The sequence below is a fragment of the Lissotriton vulgaris genome, chromosome 6, assembly GCF_964263255.1.
Source record: "Lissotriton vulgaris chromosome 6, aLisVul1.2, whole genome shotgun sequence".
Classification (NCBI taxonomy): Eukaryota; Metazoa; Chordata; class Amphibia; order Caudata; family Salamandridae; genus Lissotriton; species Lissotriton vulgaris.
Genome location: NC_141694.1, coordinates 60,815,318 through 60,834,544, shown reverse-complemented (window position 1 = coordinate 60,834,544; position 19,227 = coordinate 60,815,318).

The window sequence follows — 19,227 nt, the reverse complement described above, 5'->3', positions numbered from 1 at the left end:
CTTGTAGTATTAGCCAATGTCAAAGAAATCTTACACAAGTACAAGTTATACTATAAATACTTTACCATTTGTTAGGCTACATTGTGGCACTGTTGTAGTCTAGTGTACTGTCACCTGCTATATTCTCTATCGTACCGTTGTAATGCTACAGTAAGGACAAACCAGGTTTCATTTTTTTTTTTCCATAGCCATGCAACTGCCACTGTGTCACACCGCTAGTACCACCGCAATGAGGAGGAAATTTCAGCCGCCCTGGATTGCAACCTTAATCGCCATTTCCTGTGGAGTCAGCCCTGGGCCTAGCCCTACTTTCAAACAGAAATTACAGGTAAGATAAGCGTTTGGTTGGAGGTAGTATAATGGAGTATTAGGAGAGACGAGAGATTGACGGTAGTACTACTAAAGTCCTAGGACTATTCAGGAAAACAAACTTACTGTTAAACCCCCACCCACCAGACTCAAAAGCAGTAAAAAACAGGTATGGTCAGATAAAGTTTCAAAAAGTATATGTTTATAGCCATAACAAAATAATCTCCCGCAAGACCCTCCCTAACCCCAACGATTCTCCTTCAAAAGTCCCCAAAAAACCCAACTACCAATTCCCACCCCCCAAAAGTCTCTAAAAAAGGGGCAAGGGACACTATGGCAGGGTGCTGTTGACTTTAGAAGCCAGGGCATCATGCTCCTTGCGGAGGGTGGCATGTTCGAAGCGGAGGCCCTCCACCAAGTTCTTATAGTTCAGGACCTCCTGCTCCAGGTAGGACAGTCTGAGGGATAAGCGGCGCTGGCGTGCCTTGCAAATCCTGTGGGGGCAGCTGCTGTCTTTGCTGCTCGGCGGTGGCGTTTGGCTTTGGTAGCCCGGCTCCGTACCGCTGGAGCACTGCGCTGGCTGGCAGCCCGCACGGAGGAGGATGCAGCTGTCCCAGTGGACGTTGTTGTAGTACCAGACTGCGTCTCCTCCTCCTCCAGGGCCACCAGCCGCCGATATTCAGAGACAGTGGCATCCAGCCTCCGTTGCCGGGCCATTCGAGCCAGCTCCTTCCTCCTTGATGGTCTCTTGGATTTGGAAGGAGCAACTACATGAAGAAAGAAAGACATAGTCTGCAACCAATGCTCCTTAAGATTAACACAAAATGATTGAGCAGAAAGTTGTCACAGTACAAGTAGCAAATTGAAAGCACAGTACATAACTATTGAGGACAGTATCTATGTAACCTCCGACTTCTTCATCCTTGCTCTAACATTAGTGGGAGTTTAAGGAACAAATTCTACGAACACTATGGACTTCCATCACAGTCGACTATGACAGTACACCAGTCTTATTCTTCTTCTTCTCTCTTGTTTAGGAAAATTGGTACGCTATCTTATGCAAGCCGGCATAATGCCAGTGCAGTGAACTTGCACCCGAGAAAAACAGATGCACACAATAGTGAGTGAGACAGACTTGCGTTACTTTATCGGGCCAGTACATGCAGGTGGTGAAGCTCTTACTTTTCTATTACGGGTGGCACTGAGAATACTCTGTTAAAAGGGCTACTGCTTAATTAATTTAGCTTTCACCCCACAGTGCAAATGAGTATTAGAAAAGGAAAATGAAGAAGCTAAATAATCTGATTATCTATCACTTCACATGGGATGTATTTGATGACATATGAGATGACTTTAGGTGCTTTGCTTATTATTGAGTGAACAGTGATACACCCACACATGAATGACATACTACTACTAAACTAAAGTTATTAAGAGAGGTAGGGAGTGTCCACCGTAATAACCGGATATATGCTGTGCTTGCAGTTGCAATACAAACTACTGCTACTATTCATGGTAGTATTTGGACAAAATTACAACTTCTTTTCCTTGCCTTTCCTACACTGGAACGGACGTGCGGGTGCGGTGTTACATGCTCTTCAAAGTAACACTTAGTTCATCCAGTGACCGTCTACTCTCTCTAGATACACATATGCTATCTAAGAGTCAGATAGTACCATGAATGATCCAGGCATCCATGCATTAAGTATATGCACACATACAGTTTCTGTTTCACCCACCCAGGCTGGTCTCCTTCCACCCATCCTTGCTTCATCATTCACCCACCCATGCACCATACCATATTCTTTCCTTCCCAGCCACCTCGGGGACCAAGCAAACACATATCATTCTTCTTTGCCAGTCATCATTACATTTCTCGTCCTTCCACACTTACTTACACCCTTCTTTCGCTTTTCGTTCATCCCATCAATCAAGTTCATCTCAGATCTGATTGGGATTCTTCTCGCCCAAAACTTCACAGCTAAGTCGAAGTACATTTAGAGGAGGCTACTACCTGGTTTATTTATAATACACCCGTGCAGAAAGCACACTCTGCAGTCTTCAATCTCAATGAGTAAGGAATATATAGCTTACCTCTGCCCACCACCACCGTGTAATCCCTCACAGGCATGTCCTTGTCCGGCACTTGCACCGCCTCCTCCCCAGAGTTGTCCTCCTCGTCCAATGCCGCCACCACTTCCCCGCTGACCCCGCCTCCAGATGTTCCACCTACAAAGTACATTTAATAATGTTAGAACACACCACTCACTACTATATAATATTTGGTCTAGGAGGAAGAAAGAAATGTGAAAAAAACCGTATACAATGTAATCATTTGTGACTGTCTACTCTAAAGTAAAAATGTCCCTTTTTCCAGGGAAGGCTGTTGTCTTGCTGCACTTTTTGGCACAACTGATGAATGCTTGCTTTTTATTTTTAACACGCACCACTTTTTCTCCTAACAGACAGAAGCTTAACTTCTAAGAACACGAGCAGGATCAAGTTCAAACCAGGTGAGAGCTCGGCTCGACCACAAGAAATGTGTCCAATTAATCGTCAGCACTAAGCACTTTTCCATTTTCAGTTAAACGTTTACTTTTATGACAAACTTGATTTTAATAAATGCGTTTACTTTTAATAAAGCTTTTAAACTTAAATAGACTCTGTGGTTTTTGGTCCTCCAGACTAGAGTGGATGAGCTAAAGGATTTGCAATTTTTGCAAGCATGAGTCCTTGCCTCTGACATCATTGGGGAATAATCATAATCATTGGTGACTTTGGGAGCTAAATGACTCTGCCACACTATCTAGTCAGTAAGGAGATTGGGGTTCAACTACAAAGTCTGTTATCACTGAGGTATGTGGAAAGTCTAACAGCACCTATTATAATTGATAAGCTAAGCAATGCATTATTTAGTGTCCATAGTTCTGTTTGTGCAGATTTGTCCCTGCAACAGTAGTAGAATGGATTGTCCTCCTATCCAAACCAAAAGTAAAGTAGTATCTTATTCTTTCTTGGTGGTCATTCACCTTTTTATTGTTGGCAATTGTCAAAGCATAAACATTTAGAAGACTTGAAAAGACATTATGGACAATCCCAGAGGACTGCACTCTGTGCATAGAGCTATTGCTGACTAGAATGGGAGTCCAATGGAATTGCCAAATGTGCAATCTTAGTTAGCTACACAGACAGACTAATAAGAATAATCTAGTAATACCACACGGAGTCATAGTCGAGGCAGGGTAAGAATTTAGATCCAGTCTACAAGAATATCAAAGACGATTTAGAAAAAATTGAATGAGGAACGCTGGGAAAAAATAAGTACTCTATATTAAAATTAAAACTTACTGGGGCCAGCAAAGGAGCCCTCGCCTGCCCGATCCTGGCCTGCATCCTCAACAGCACCCTCCTCCTCCTCCTCCTCCTGTGTCCTCCTCTTGCCCCTGGGGGAAGCTGATGTACAACATGAAAGAAAGAAAAACAGAAAACATGGATGATATTTGTCAACCAAATCAAACATTTCAAAAGAACTAACAAAATATTTTGGCGAAATAGCAAATAGACAACTATTCAACGGGATATATTATTGACCAATCTCATGTGGTCTACTACGTTATTAGTATTGCTTGATTTGCGGACCGTCGAATTGGAAACTTCTTATGTAACTCACTACACAAAGTACTAAAAAGGTTTGCCTAGGATTGGCAGGCAGCAGTCCGCAGCACGCGAAGTGACAGCCAAAGTCCATCGTGATTGCAGATCAGCGACAACACTAAAGTTTCCTACTACATTAACCAGTCATTAAAATACTCAAACTATCAATCCACCACCACTATTTCTTCTTATCGCCATGTGTACAAAGGAAGGACTGGACTTGAGTCTGTAGGGGCTGATTTAGAAGCCCCTTGCGGCTCTTTTGCTCCATTGTTGCGTGACTTTTGTGACGCAGCGGCAGCACAAAAGAGGCGCAATGGTGCGGCGTATATTAACAAGGTGACGCATATGGGAGATGCATCACGTTGTAAAGCCCTGCGCCATCAGGGGGCGTTCCGGCACAAGGGAGGGCGTTCCTGCGCAGAAACGCATCATAAAAGTGGCTGAGGGAAATCTACAAGATTTCAATCACTCACTTTAACGACAATGATGCGTGACTCAAACCCTGCGCCTGCTTGAAGCAGACGTACGGCTTGACGCAGCATTGGGGAGATAGGGCACCCCAGAGCATTGATGGAGCTGCGCCATCGTTGTGACGCAACTCCAGCAATGCGCCGCCCTTACGGCACAGATGCGTAACGCTTTGGTGACGTTTTGGGCCCATGGTGCGCCGCATTGTAAATATGGCGCACCATGGGTGATAGTGCCGTGGCGCACAATTACTGGCGCATCCCTGCTACTTTGCAGGGATGCGCCGGTAATTAAACATCTGAACCTTAGTGTGTAGCATTACGCAGTTCTTTAAACTACACTCATACATAATTTCACAGGCCAATGAAATGAACACAAAATCGAAAACAAATAAGCATAGTAGCAACACTACTGAGAAGGAGAGCAGTGCACCTGAAATGCACAGAAGATTTTGAAATATAATATACCTACAATGTAATGAGCAGCATTATTGCTCTTGGTAAAAAAAAAAAATTGCAATATAATAACACGGCAGGAGAAAACAGAGTAGTAAAGAAATAGCTACTACTACTACTCACCAAGCCCGGGGATCTCGAGGCCAAGCAGGTCGAGCAGATCTCGTTCACGGGTCAGGACATTCGTCCAGCGGTGGGTGGCCTGGTTGTAGGTGCGCCGGACCCGAGAGTGGTGGTACATGGCCCGGCACACCTTATCCCACCGCTTCCGGCGATCCCGCATCCCGTACCCGCCTCCGATCTTGCCACCTGCCATTATGGTCCTGGGGAAGTGGCGCTGTACATAGAACACTCGTGCGCCCACCTCCTCCGGGCTCCGGGCTGAAAATCTCCCGGGGTGCGACTGTCTCCCCCCTCAAACGCGCGCATGGGAGCCGGGCACGTGGGGTGCGGGACCCTTCCCCTTCTCGGGATGCTTCCCGGCTCCCTTCACCATGGTCTGGGTGGAAAGGAATAAAGAAAATAGAATAGGGAAGAAAAGAAAAGAGTTAAAAAAAGTAGTTTAAAATTAACAAAAAGTAGCAGTAAACACAAAAATATAGGGCTAGAAAAATAGAGGGATAGATAATAAGTAAAATAGATCAAAAAAAACTTCAAACAAGCAAAGGATGGCGGAGATTTAGAGAGGATAAAAGAAGCATGCCCAGAACCATAGCAATGAATGAGAAACAAGATGGCCGCGCCCGTTCACGACCGCGCGGGTAAGTTCGCGCAAGATGTTCCTCGCGAACACTCGCGAAATTGTACTTGCGAGCCGCACACTTTGCGAGATTACACTTCGCGCCCGGAAACGGAAATACGTCATGCAAACAAGATGGCCACGCCCTTGAATGACCGCGAGGGTAACTTCGCGCCTTGCGCTACAAGCGGCTGGCGAAAACGCACAAAACCTTGCGAACTAACACGCCGCAAAAAAAGAAATCGCATATTCGCACGAATTTGCGGCTTCCGAATCCGATCTCGCGCATGTTCGCGCCCCGCGAATCCCGCGAAATTGCAGAAAAACGAGTTTTGCAAAACTGAAAGCACTCGGCAGGTGCAAGAGTTCAAACTCATCATTAGTAACCTTTCCCTGTAGTGCTTCCTGACTTGGGCCCCTCCAGAGTTCAGTTGCTAGTTGCAACAATTGTATGACCCTGCTCTGACCCTCACAGCAGGCTCATAGAATAGCTAGAAGTAGGCCACAAAGGTCCTGGAAAAAAAATTGCACTGCAACAGAAAGCAAATTACTGATAAGGAAGCAGGTGCCAGACCTGGAATTTTAAAACAGTGACACATTAATAAACTAACCCCAAATTAATTCATGTCAGTTGAAGCAGGGTAGGTGTGCTTGCTTTTCCCCCCATAATCTACAGTGATGATGAACCAGAGGGTGGCATTGATGTAACAGAGGGTGGCATGGGTGAAAGAGAGGGTGGCAGTGGTGAAACAGAGGGTCCTGGGAGGCTGTGATGATGAACCAGACATAGAAACAACATAGTCGCGACCGTTGCGAGACGACAAGTAAGTTCGCAATTGCGAACTAGTACCAAACCCTCGCGAACTGGCAGAAACCCTTGCGAACACAAAAAAAAAAAGAAATCCGCAAATTTGCGAGAATTCACGGATTTTGCGGATTGCGAGTTTGCAAATTCGCAAAATTTGCGAAGGCCAGATTCGCAAAATTCGCCCATGCTTACTCAAGAACACCCTGCTGCACCCCTGAAAAAGACATTTGGGGGCATATGGCGCACATACATGTCCTAAGGGCATGTATGGGCGTCATATGGCACCTTTGGTTTTTTGGAAAAAAGCTTTTTGTAAAGAATTCGCAACTTACCACCAACTGGAAGCTGGTGGTAATTTGCGAATCCTTAATGGCATTTTTCGGATATTTTTTGTTTGATACATTGCATTTAAGGAATCGCAAAATTTGCGATTCCTTAAGTGCAATCGCAAAATAAGGAATAGCAAATTTTGCGATTCCTTATTTTGCATCAAACATGTTTGATACATACCATTTGTCAAATTAGCATTCGCAAAGGCCGAAATTCGCAGAATTTCGGCCTTTGCGAATGCTAATTAGCTTGATACATATGGCCCTAGATATGTAAGGGAATCATTTTGATAATTTTTTCAGTTTAAAACAATAATTCAGGAAATCCGAATTCAATGCAATTTGTTGATTCAACAGACCTAACTCCATTCTGATCTGGGACTGCAATGAGATCTAAGGCAGCATAAACTGGAACCCGTATATGTTACATTGCGATACATTACAAAAAGGACCCCAGTTTACCAGGAAAAGCCTCTGCTCCATATGCAAGAGTGGATATTACCTCTGACCATGTAACTTTAAGCATGTGTGTGTTTGGTTTATACCCCACCTGTATTTAGTAATCCTCCCTTTTCAGTGCTGCATCGTCATTTTCACAATCACCAGAAAAATCAGCATACATTGTAATCACTATCTCACTGCTTTTGGTGACACACCTAGGAACAAATTAGCTGTTTTACCCAATAACCTGACAAAAGATTTCAATCATTAGCCCATCTATCCTCAACTGGTATGCAATAGCCTAAATACACCACACAGTACACATTCACCTGATATCTCTTTTTTCGTATGGTTGCACCAAACAAAGTGTAAATCTTCAGCATCTTCCTTAGGCTCCTATTATGCTCATGTTCATCCCTATCACAATGCTCACCAAAAAACTACTTGAACTAGTAAAAGGAGTGAAATTCAACCAGGACACGGGTGAGGATGGAACCAAGATCGTTTTGCATTAATAATATGAGCGTTCACCAATGTTAGACATCTGGATTATTTTGTTCATGCTATCAGTGTCTACACACCTTCTGATCTCTGTTTTCGCCTTATGAGCAACTGCATTATGTGTAAACCACTCGATTTTAGGAAGGCCTCTAGACATACTTTCTTTGACTCCTCCGTCGGTCTAGCACAGCCACCTGCTAGGCTGCTCACTTTTTACTGGCACAGTTGAGTACCTTAATATGAGTAAGTGATAAAACATCTGAGTCCACTCAGCCTTTAACAGAACATCACTGGGAAGAACTCCATAAAATTGTCATTTGTTACCAGACCCCTTCACACTGGTTGAGCAATGACCCAATAAAGCATTATTATTAAACCCCCTGGTGCTAGCATGTACAGCTTAGTAAAGAGATGTTGAGAGCCTGCTTATAGTCACTGAGGCATTCTGCCCGCCATACTAAACTCTGCTTGCAGAGTACAGAAGCATGTGAATTGTAGGGAGCACATAATGCTGAGTAAGCATGCTTAGGGATGTAAGATTTAAAGGTCGATGCACTTGAGTGAAAATGTTTCTGTTAATTTATTTTAGATCTGGTGAGCATTGCAGGGTGTGATTGGTACAGGTGTGGGGGTGCATTACTATGTAACTCTGGTCATGGTCAGAGTGTGGTAAATAAAATTACCGGGACTATTTTTCTATACATTAAATGACAATAAGGATAGCTCATAAAAATGAGAGGCAGAGTCCGTGGTATCTGAGTCATACGGGCTTTAATTAAGTTGACTCGAGTAACTGAGAATCGGGTTCCATCACCACTAAGGTTCAGGAAGGGATATCTAACGTTTTATTAACATCACACATTATATATAGTAAAACTGTACAATTGCAATGAATACAGTAGGCGTAACAAGTGAAAAGAGAGAGATAAGAACACATGGGCGTAAAAGAAGGCGTGTAAGGAGGCGTACACGGAGGTGTGTACCAGATGACTCACAGAAGTGTCATAAGTGGGTGGATGCTTAGAGAAAAGTTTGCAGGGTCAGCAGAAACCTTTACCATACATGCGCGCGCAACTGAGCATGACGTGGTATTGACGTGTAACTGGGGAGAGCTGGGGGCTTGACTTTAGCACTAGTAGAGGAGTCTGGTGTCTGGGATGTCAGAACGACCTGCACCTATAGCATATCTGATATCTTGTGTTTGGAGGATGTAGTGTCTGAAGTAAAAGGTCTCTCGGGCAGAGGCCGTTCATTACTGAATGCTAGTGCGTGCATATGGTTCTTCATGCAACGTACGGGGGCCATGGGCTTACCATGGTAACGGGTTCAGTAAATTACTTGCAAGGAGACAGGAAGGCCGGGCCCTTTGCTCTGCAGGCGGGAATATGTTTACCTATTTCACTAGACTGGAATGTGTTTTTGCGGAGGCTGAACAGATAACTGTAGGCAAAATACCGTCTTGGCAGGCAGGCCAGGCCGAGCCGGGCACCGCTCGGCTGGGCAGGAAGTAAGGTAGAGGTCAGGGATGCATACCTAAACTGCAGCTTTCTGAGACAGAAGAGGCTCGGAGCCTCAATTCAGGGCCTGGCTCAACTGGGCCAGGAAAACGTGGAAAACGTGTGCTTTGCGATATTTAAAAGTGAACCATGTAAATGCATTGGAAACGTAGGCCTTAATGCGGAATCGGTACTTTATACATGGAGGGCTCACTAACTGACATGCTAACATTAGACGGAAATGCAGAGGCATTATCATGGCAGGCACGGGAAGGAGATTATATGACATACATGGGGCACGGGTGCATGGATAGGGTGCGAGTGGGGGTCACACTGACTACCTAAAAATTTCTATTTCCTCATTCCCTCCTTGGCCCCTACTGCGCCCTTCAGGATATGTCTATTTTCATGAGACCATCTATTTGTTCGTACAACATAATTTGCTCGTCTTTTTTCATTCGGGCACGTGAACGTGAACGTGGATGGGGAATGCAAGCAGTGGCGCACAAGCCGCAAATCGCTGGCCCACATTGCAGACAGAGACAGCAACTGAAGAGTATAAGCAGTATTACTCCTAAGAATGACAGTACTTTCCATCCCCAGGCTGATATCACACTCCAGAGCCAACCGGACCAAGTCCAGGCGCCAGGATTCTGGTGCATCTGGTGAGCTATTTTATGAAGCCTTGTTATTGCTGTATACACTGACGGTGCGTTATTTGGAATAAACACACAACAACTGGAGCCGATCACTCTACAAGCTCCGCCCCTATCGGCCAAGATGACGTCAAGAACAAGGCGGTTTTGAAGAACAACAAGTCTCATAGCAGACTGCTCTTCGGTCAGGTTACCTAAGGCAGAAGTAGTCTCATTCACTACTGCTTCCAAAGTTCTGGTTAATTTGCGTATTAGTTTACTGTTTTGGACAGGACCCACAAAGAAAAAGAATCCTTTATTGAAATCTGTATATTGCTCCCACGCTGTCTCAGTCTGATCGACAATTGGGGACTCGATCTCCCTCTTATGTCTTATATGTACGAGATGGGAATCTCGGTGATAATTGGATGGGGCTAGAAAAACAGGTGGCAGTAGGAACGCAATATAACATGTTCCACCCCAATCTAAGGGCAGACGTACATAAGATGTCTGACCACAAATAAAATAAGAATGGCGGGAAGCTTTGAAAGTAGACTTTCCTTTATCACTGAATTCGACCACAGTATTACAATCACTGTGTCCTAGGTGCACTGAACCATTCTTTCTAACGCATAATTCACCTTTCACTGGTAAAACTGTTATAAACGGTAAGTCCGAATTAGTCTCGGACTGAATGTTCAGAATCATGAGGTTAAGGGTAAAATTGCCTAAATCATACACTTCGTTTTCTAGATCGGTCCCTGTCCTTTGGGGAAGACCGTCCTTGTCTGGGAAACAGGCTGTATTCATAACTGTATTCAGGTTCCCTCATATCCAATTGCCCTGAGAAACTGTGGACTTACTGCCTAGTGAGGACATTAAAGTAAACCATGCCCCGCACGAACCATTGTGTGAAAACGGATAAGGAAAGAGGGGCAGAGCTCCCTTCATTTTCTGGTAAGGTGGGAGTCGGCCACATACCCAGCAATTCGTGACATTGCTGGTCTGGTGAGAGTGGTGTAACATACGGATAAAAGTGTTGTTGCGCAGTGCTAGTCGATAGGATAATTCGTGAGGTGGCAGGTCACTGAAAGTGTGCTCTACAGTGTCATTGAAAGAAGAATGTACATGTGAACCAAGAGGAGGAAAGAAAACATGTAGCGTCAAGCTCATACATATAATCGATATACTCAGAAAAAACATGATAATCAAAGTGATAATACATCTGCTACGTAGGTTTTTGCAATATTTCTTTTCATTTCATTACGCCTATCTCTCTGACTATTTGGGTCTATCTCATACATGTCAGGAACCTGTCTAACCGCTTCACCCGAGAGGGACTTAAACAATTAAACGCTGCCTGACTTACTAGACCGTAACTTGGCTTTATACTCCTGCTGCGGAGTTTTCTCTAACAAAGGGAGTTTAGAGTCGTTATCAGAAATGTTCTCAGAAACCTTCGCGAAACAGTCTTTGGAATCTGAGCCAAGTCCGTGGAAGCGTTTGATGTGATGGGCATGTATCCAGCCCTTACGTCCTTCCACCTTTATCGCTGTCCTCGTCGTTAACAAAACAAGTTTTGGTGTCTTCCAACGCGGCTCCAGGGGGCTGACCTGTCGAAATTTCTTACACACACGACGTCACCAGGGACAATGGAGTGGTCCTTAACCTGGGTGTTGTCTGGAAAGGCGGCGGCAACCTGCGAACGACAAGAGAGTAGTGCAGACATCAAGGAAGCCAGGTAATCTGTCAGCATATTACTGTCAACATCGGTTATTTTCCTAGGCATAGGTGTACCCCAAATATTCGGGGGTCTACCGAAGACAACCTCATAAGGAGATAGTCCGGTTCTGGAATGAGCTACCATACGCATGTAAAAGAGGGCAACCGGCAAGGCTACCATCCAATCTAAGCCTTTTTCTGCACAAATCTTTGCTAGTCGTGTTTTCAGAGTCTGATTGTGACGCTCTACGAGGCCAGCTGCCTCTGGATGTCGTACGCAATGGAACTCCCACTGGTACCCTAACAGAAGAGATACCTGTTTCATGAGTTCAGAAGAGAATGGCTGTCCATTATCTGAGTACACGACACGGGGCAAGCCGTATCGCGGGAAGAATTCACGGACCAACTGTTTGGCAGTGGTCACGGCAGTGTAATCTGGGACTGGGTACGCTTCTGTCCATCTGGATAGGGCACATACAACTACGAGGACATACTTGAATCCTCGACATCGGTCCATCTGGATATAATCCATCTGGAGGACTTCAAAAGGGTGGTCAGGAGGATGAAATCCACCTTGTTCCACGGGAATGCCTTTGCCTGGATTGAACTGACAACAGATCATACAGGTACGTACTTTCTGTTTTGCTGCTGCACGTAAATGTTTGTTGGACCAAATGTTCTGTATGCTGTCTAACATGGCTTTTTCTCCTAGGTGTGCTGGACTATGTGCTGTATTAATGATAACTTGAACCATAGAGTCGGGGAGAAACCATGTGGCTTTCCCCTTTGTCATCCATCCCTGATCTGTCTGGACCCCTCCTTGTTCAGTCCATTTCTTGATTTCGTCCGGAGTGGCATGTGTCTGTATGTCGAGTACATCTTGTGTGGGATCCCCGACTGTCATGCAATTCGTCAGTGGAGTTACTTCAGTCTTTGTCGTGTTAGCTGGAATGTCTGTATGAGTCTGGGCTGTAAGCTTGGCTGTTCGATCTGCCAGGTATTACCCTGGGAAATAGTGTCAGTAACTTTCGTATGTGCTTTGCATTTCATGATGGCAATGGCTGTAGGCAAGTGTATTACATCTAACAGAGCTTGAATGAGGGGACCATGCTGTATCTTGGCTCCATGAGAAGTCAAAAAACCTCTCTCTTGCCAGAGAACACCGAAGTCGTGAACGACTCCGAATGCGTACTGTGAATCTGTGTATATGTTTACTTTTAGGTTCTTGGCTCGTATGCAGGCTTGGGTCAGAGCGATGAGCTCTGCTGCTTGGGCAGACAAGGTGTCAATACGATGTGTTTCTATGACTTCAGTTTCAGTGGTCACTGCATATGCGGCCACTAACTCTCCTGTGTTTGTTCTCATACATGAACCATCCACATAAAGTGTCAGGTCTGGGTCGGACAATGCAATGTCTGTCAAGTCTTGTCTCGGTTTCGTCATTGTGTTAATGACTTCCACACAGTCATGTGGCGTAGGTTCTGCTGTAATTGAGGGTAACAGTGTAGCAGGATTTAATATGTTGCAACGTCTGATCTCTATGTGTGGCTGGAACAATGTCAGTTCATATCCTGTCAGTCTTGCTATGGTCAGGTGTTGTGTCTGTGTCCTGTTTAAGAGAACTTCCACGGAGTGTGGAACTTGTACTGTCAGGGGATGTCCTAACACTATGGAGTCGCTTTGTCTGATAGCTAGAGCTGTTGCTGCAACTGACTTTAGGCACGCAGGCAATGCCTGGGCTACTGGATCCAATGTACTAGAAAAATAAGCACAAGGCTTGTGTTTCCCTGCCTGATCTTGTGTGAGGACAGATAATGCTGTGCCATCGCGTTCGGTGACAAAAAGTGTAAAAGGTTTGCTGTAACATGGTGTCGCTAATACAGGTGCTTGACATAAGGCTTTCTTTAATTCATCAAAAGCAAGTGTATGTTCCTGAGTCCAAGGGAGGACAGTCGAAGTCGCTGCCTCCTGTGTTGTCAACTGTATGAGTGGTTTGGCTAGATATGCGTACTGAGGAATTCATTGTCGGCAGTAAGAAGTGAGGCCAATGAAGGCCCGTACTTCCTTTTGTGTCTTGGGCTGTGGTAGATGTGCAATTAGCTGAATGCGGTCTGGTGTCAGCTGTCTACCTTGTTGGACAGCAAGTGCCCAAGGTATACCACTTGCTGGGCACAGAATTGTAGCTTCGAAGGGGACACTTTATGCCCCTTTTCGGCCAGGAAATACAAGACTGTCAGTGATGCACGTTCGCAGTCTCGTTCTGTCCGTGCTGTAATCAATAGATCGTCAACATACTGGAGCAGTGCAGTGTCAGTAGGCATGTGAATACTGTCTAGTTGTCGTTTCAGAGCTTGACTATAAATACTGGGGCTTTCTGTGAACCCTTGAGGAGCACGTGCAAATTTGAAGCTTCGGCCATTTAAACAGAATCCGAAAAGATACTGGCTTTCCGGATGGATGGGGACACTAAAGAAGGCGTTCTTGAGATCAATTACAGTGAAGAACGCAGCTTCGGAATCAATGGCAGTCAATAAAGAAGAAATGTCTGGGACCACTGGGTACTGGAGTATTATGCATTTGTTTAATTCTCCAAGGTCGATCACCAGTCTGTAGACCGGTGGTGCATTCGGGTCAGTTCGTTTAAGGATCGGAATGATAGGAGAATTACATACATTGGAGTCAGTTTCTACAACCACTCCTTGTGCAATCAGTTCGTCAATAATTTTCAGTAAGGCTGCTACAGCCTCAAGTGGTAGCTTGTATTGTCGGATTCGGGGCAGTGCAACTCCTTGTTTGAGAGTAACACGGTATGGTGTAATGTGCATACAACCTACATCAGTCGGACCTTGTGCCCATAAATGCTGTGGTACATTCTGCAATCTTGGATCAAAATCTCTCAACACATAATGTCCTTTAAAATCACGTAAAAACAATCTCACTCCTTCCGGAGAACAACAAATTACTGCTCCTAGTTCTTTCAACGTTTTTATACCAAGCAAGCTTTCTGGACATGATTTCGTAAGTAACAAGTCTGTAGTGCGAGACAATGGACCAACTTCTAGGGAAACTGGCTTTGACACTTCGTTAACAATAGGCTTTCCTGAAAATCCCAGGGAAATATTTCGTGAGCCTGAGAGGGGTGCCCCTGGAACCTCGTCATGACTGATGGTAGTTCTGCTCACCCCTGTGTCAATCAAAAATTTTCTGTCTTTCCCTAATACTTGACTATGTACATAGGGACCCTCTTGATCTACAGGAACCTCGATTAGGGGCAAGCCAACCTCCCTCTCTAGGCTGTTTCATGAATACTGTTGATAATCCGGGTAATCTGACTGAGCATACTGGTACATTTGCTGTGTAACTTGTTGTGTGGCAGCTATGGGCTGGGGCACGGCTACTGTCTGTTGGGTATTCTGAGGAGTTTGCATGTTCTGTGGAATGTGTTCCTGTCTAGGAGGACGCGGTCTTTCTTTCGTCTTGCCTGTAGCTATATTGTGTTTCAGGACGGCACATTCATTTATATAGTGACCTGGCTGTTTACAATAGTTGCACGTCCCTTTTACAGGTGGCGCGCCTTTTTTCTGACCATCAGCTGCCGGAACAGTTTGGGCAACTAATACCTTAATTTTCGTGTCTTTCATACGTCTCCTTTCGTGTTCCTGCTCCTCTCTAATTCGGTTCTGATGGTACTGTAACATTTGTAACATTTGGGAAGGGGTATTAGCTTGCCAGGTACTCTCAACCTTTAGTACTCTATTTTTAACCTGTGGTAAAGAATTCTCTACTAATTTGGTCACAAACAGATGTGGGTACGATTCTCTACTTGTTTTTAGGCCACTATTTATAATGAAACATTTTTCGAATCTAGAATAGAAATCGCTAGTGTCTTCATCTTGTTTCTGTTTGCAGGCAGAAATAGCATCCCAATCTTCCTTTTTAGTTGTCAATAACCTCGGCAAAACCTGTATTAATAATTCTGGTAATTCTTTAGCTTTAGTCCCGAGGCCAGTACCAGGGGTTCGTGTATTTTCCTCGTCTTCTAATTCTGCCCAACTAATCTTTTTCTCTCCCACTTCCCATTCTTTTTCTTTGAGTTTTTCGTAAATGCCAGCAGGTAACAGAACTTTTAACATTTTAAGTGTATCAGCATATGTATACTCTCCCATGCGGAGCATGTCCTTTAATTCACGGTGGAACCCTGCTGGATCTTTATCGTGACAGGGCACTAATTTTTTCATTTCCAATAATTCCATTTTCGTCAAGGGTGTGTAAACGTATACTCGATGAAGTGTACCTCCATTATCTCTAACGAGATGAACCTCTCGTAAGGGATTCTGTCTGTCTATGTAAAAAGTCTTCCTTTCTTGGTGTGGAACAGGAACAAAATGTGGAGCCAGGAAAGTTCTGAATTTGTGTCGCTGTTCTAGAATGACATTAATTAAATCGGTACCTAGGCCTCTCCATCTACCTAGGAGTAACTCGTCTAATATATTATACAGGGGACCTGGATCGGAATGCTGACTTTCGTACAATGTAATGAGATGTTGAATCATATATATACCAGCTAATCGCTGTTCTTCCGGAGGAAGATTCAAAAATGTTTGCACTACTATGTCATCTTTATATACGCTAGTATTGCCAGCCCATTGTACTGCTGACTGGGCTAGTTCCTGTTCGTGCATGGTACTAAGTTCACTATAACCTATTCGTTGTTTCAGTACTTTGTCAGTGGCTTGGAATAGAGGTTCAAGAGAACATTGTTCTGGTATGGGAGAAAGAAAACGTTTCTTACATTCTGGGCATATAGGTCTATCAAAGGGTCTCGCCCTACCTACGTATTTTTTTTTATCCGGGTTCTCAATTTCTATATCATCGTCTTCTGAGACTCCATCATCCACTTTCTCGGCTTCTCTCTCTGCTCTTTCCCTCTCGTGTATGTCAAGGATTTCTTTACGAATCTTTCTGTACATGGCTTCTATACAACTCTGTTTACTATGTTTACCATCAGCTATGTTGTCACTCCATTTTATCAGGACTTTCATCTCGTCTTTATTTTTACCTGGCTGGTCTTGTTCCCTTATCAAACAATTTATCAGAAACTGTAAGATCATATGTTGGATCTCCACTTTCCTGTGAGCCATGGCCTCGTGAATACTTTCTGGTCTCTCCCCCGTTCTAATAAAGTGATATATGTTGTCTAAATGTCCCCTCATGTCTGGTAGAACAGTCAAATAGTTTGTAACGCGTCGTACACGTAATGAATATACAAGCATTTGGTCTTCACCTGGTACTGGATCATATATGCAATCAGTAAGATACTGTTTAAGGGCTGCGTATGTAGCTGCTTTTGGCGTGCGCTGTAATGCTAGTTCTCTTAGTGACGTTCGTTTTACTTGAGGCGGGGTGAGAGGGGGTCCTCCTCCCGCTGCTCCTAAATTGTGATCGCCTAGGCCTGCGTCGACTATTACTGGCTGTGCTGTCGCTGGTAGGGTAGCTGGTAACGTTGTCACTGGTAGGGTAGGTTGATCTTGAACTACAGGTGCTGGGAGAAAAGGATTGGGAGGGGGGTTGGTAACAGGAGGAACAGTGGGGGCAGTCGTATTATTAACAGAGGGCTGAGGAGGAGGATTAGTAGGTACACGTACATTTACATACTCTGGAGCAGCGTCATCTAAATAGGAGGAAAGGAATATGTCCGCTGCGGTCTGTTTATGACGGAGCTTAGTTGGAACCAGTGGTGGCGGCAAATTACTAGGTACTTCCGGGGTCGCCTTAGGTAGGCCCTCGGCGAGAAGGGGGTACATGCCTTTAATAAGGGCATTTCTTTGTCGGTCTAATTGTTCTGCTCTAACTCGTTCACCTTCTTCTAGTAATTCCTTCTCTTGTGCCTTCTCTGAAGATTCTCTATTTTTCTCTGCTTTCCTGAATTCTTTCTCTGTTCTTCTATGCGCTTCTTTACGCCACAATTCTATGGCATCTTTCTGGGATTGTCTGGCTTTCTTTTTCCACAGTGCTTCCTCTACTCTCATGATGCAATCAGCATCCCATGTCCCTGAGACAGGCCATCTATATTTCTCTTCCCGATCTTTGGTGTAGTCAACCCATAAATATAAGTACAGTATGGCATCTAAGCCATGTTTATGGTACATAAAATGTCCGGGAGTATCCCTAGGCGGGACGGGAACTGCTTCTTCTAGTATCCCTTTCCTGGTTCCTATCTGACGTAATTTCGAAAACAACGGCATGTTTGAACTTACTTGAACGTGAACACAATAAACACAGTAAATAAATGCAAACAATCATTCATACCACGACATTAAAACACATTAAAACATTTCAGACAGATACTACCTGGTACATAGAATAACACAATTCTGAATATTTCGAAAGACAATACTAGAATACTGAATTACTGGATGCACTGCTAAAACAGTACAGACCTACCGGTCCCATAAAGAGACACGTCATACCGTATCCACCTAGATGGACACGTCTGAACCGGGTCTGTGTACCCAGACCCGTCTGGACCGGGCACAAATAAATGAACCCGTCTAGATGCGTTCCCAACAACGGTACTCACCGGGAAGCAAAACTGAAGGCCTCGGAAACTCGATACTGGACTGGACTGGACTGCTACGGCTTCGGACTGCTACTGCTACTGCGCATGCGCTTCGGAACAGGTGGGCCTCCGGATACCTCGGACCTTGCTCTCTCGGCTTGGGCTCTGGTCGGGACTCTCCGCATTCCTCACCACCTCGTCTGGATGCCTGGTCGCAGTCTCCGTCTCCTCCGTGGGCCTGAGGGAGTTAGCAGGAAAACCCGCGAGTGTGCACTGAAAGGAGTCCGTCACGGCTGTAGAAGGGGTCAGGGGCCTGCGTTACATCGCCGGCGCGTGGGGAAGGGGAGGGGTCCCTATTCGGGTGCCAGCTTATGTGGTAAATAAAATTACCGGGACTATTTTTCTATACATTAAATGACAATAAGGATAGCTCACAAAAATGAGAGGCAGAGTCCGTGGTATCTGAGTCATACGGGCTTTAATTAAGTTGACTCGAGTAACTGAGAATCGGGTTCCATCACCACTAAGGTTCAGGAAGGGATATCTAACGTTTTATTAACATCACACATTATATATAGTAAAACTGTACAATTGCAATGAATACAGTAGGCGTAACAAGTGAAAAGAGAGAGATAAGAACACATGGGCGTAAAAGAAGGCGTGTAAGGAGGCGTACACGGAGGTGTGTACCAGATGACTCACAGAAGTGTCATAAGTGGGTGGATGCTTAGAGAAAAGTTTGCAGGGTCAGCAGAAACCTTTACCATACATGCGCGCGCAACTGAGCATGACGTGGTATTGACGTGTAACTGGGGAGAGCTGGGGGCTTGACTTTAGCACTAGTAGAGGAGTCTGGTGTCTGGGATGTCAGAACGACCTGCACCTATAGCATATCTGATATCTTGTGTTTGGAGGATGTAGTGTCTGAAGTAAAAGGTCTCTCGGGCAGAGGCTGTTCATTACTGAATGCTAGTGCGTGCATATGGTTCTTCATGCAACGTACGGGGGCCATGGGCTTACCATGGTAACGGGTTCAGTAAATTACTTGCAAGGAGACAGGAAGGCCGGGCCCTTTGCTCTGCAGGCGGGAATATGTTTACCTATTTCA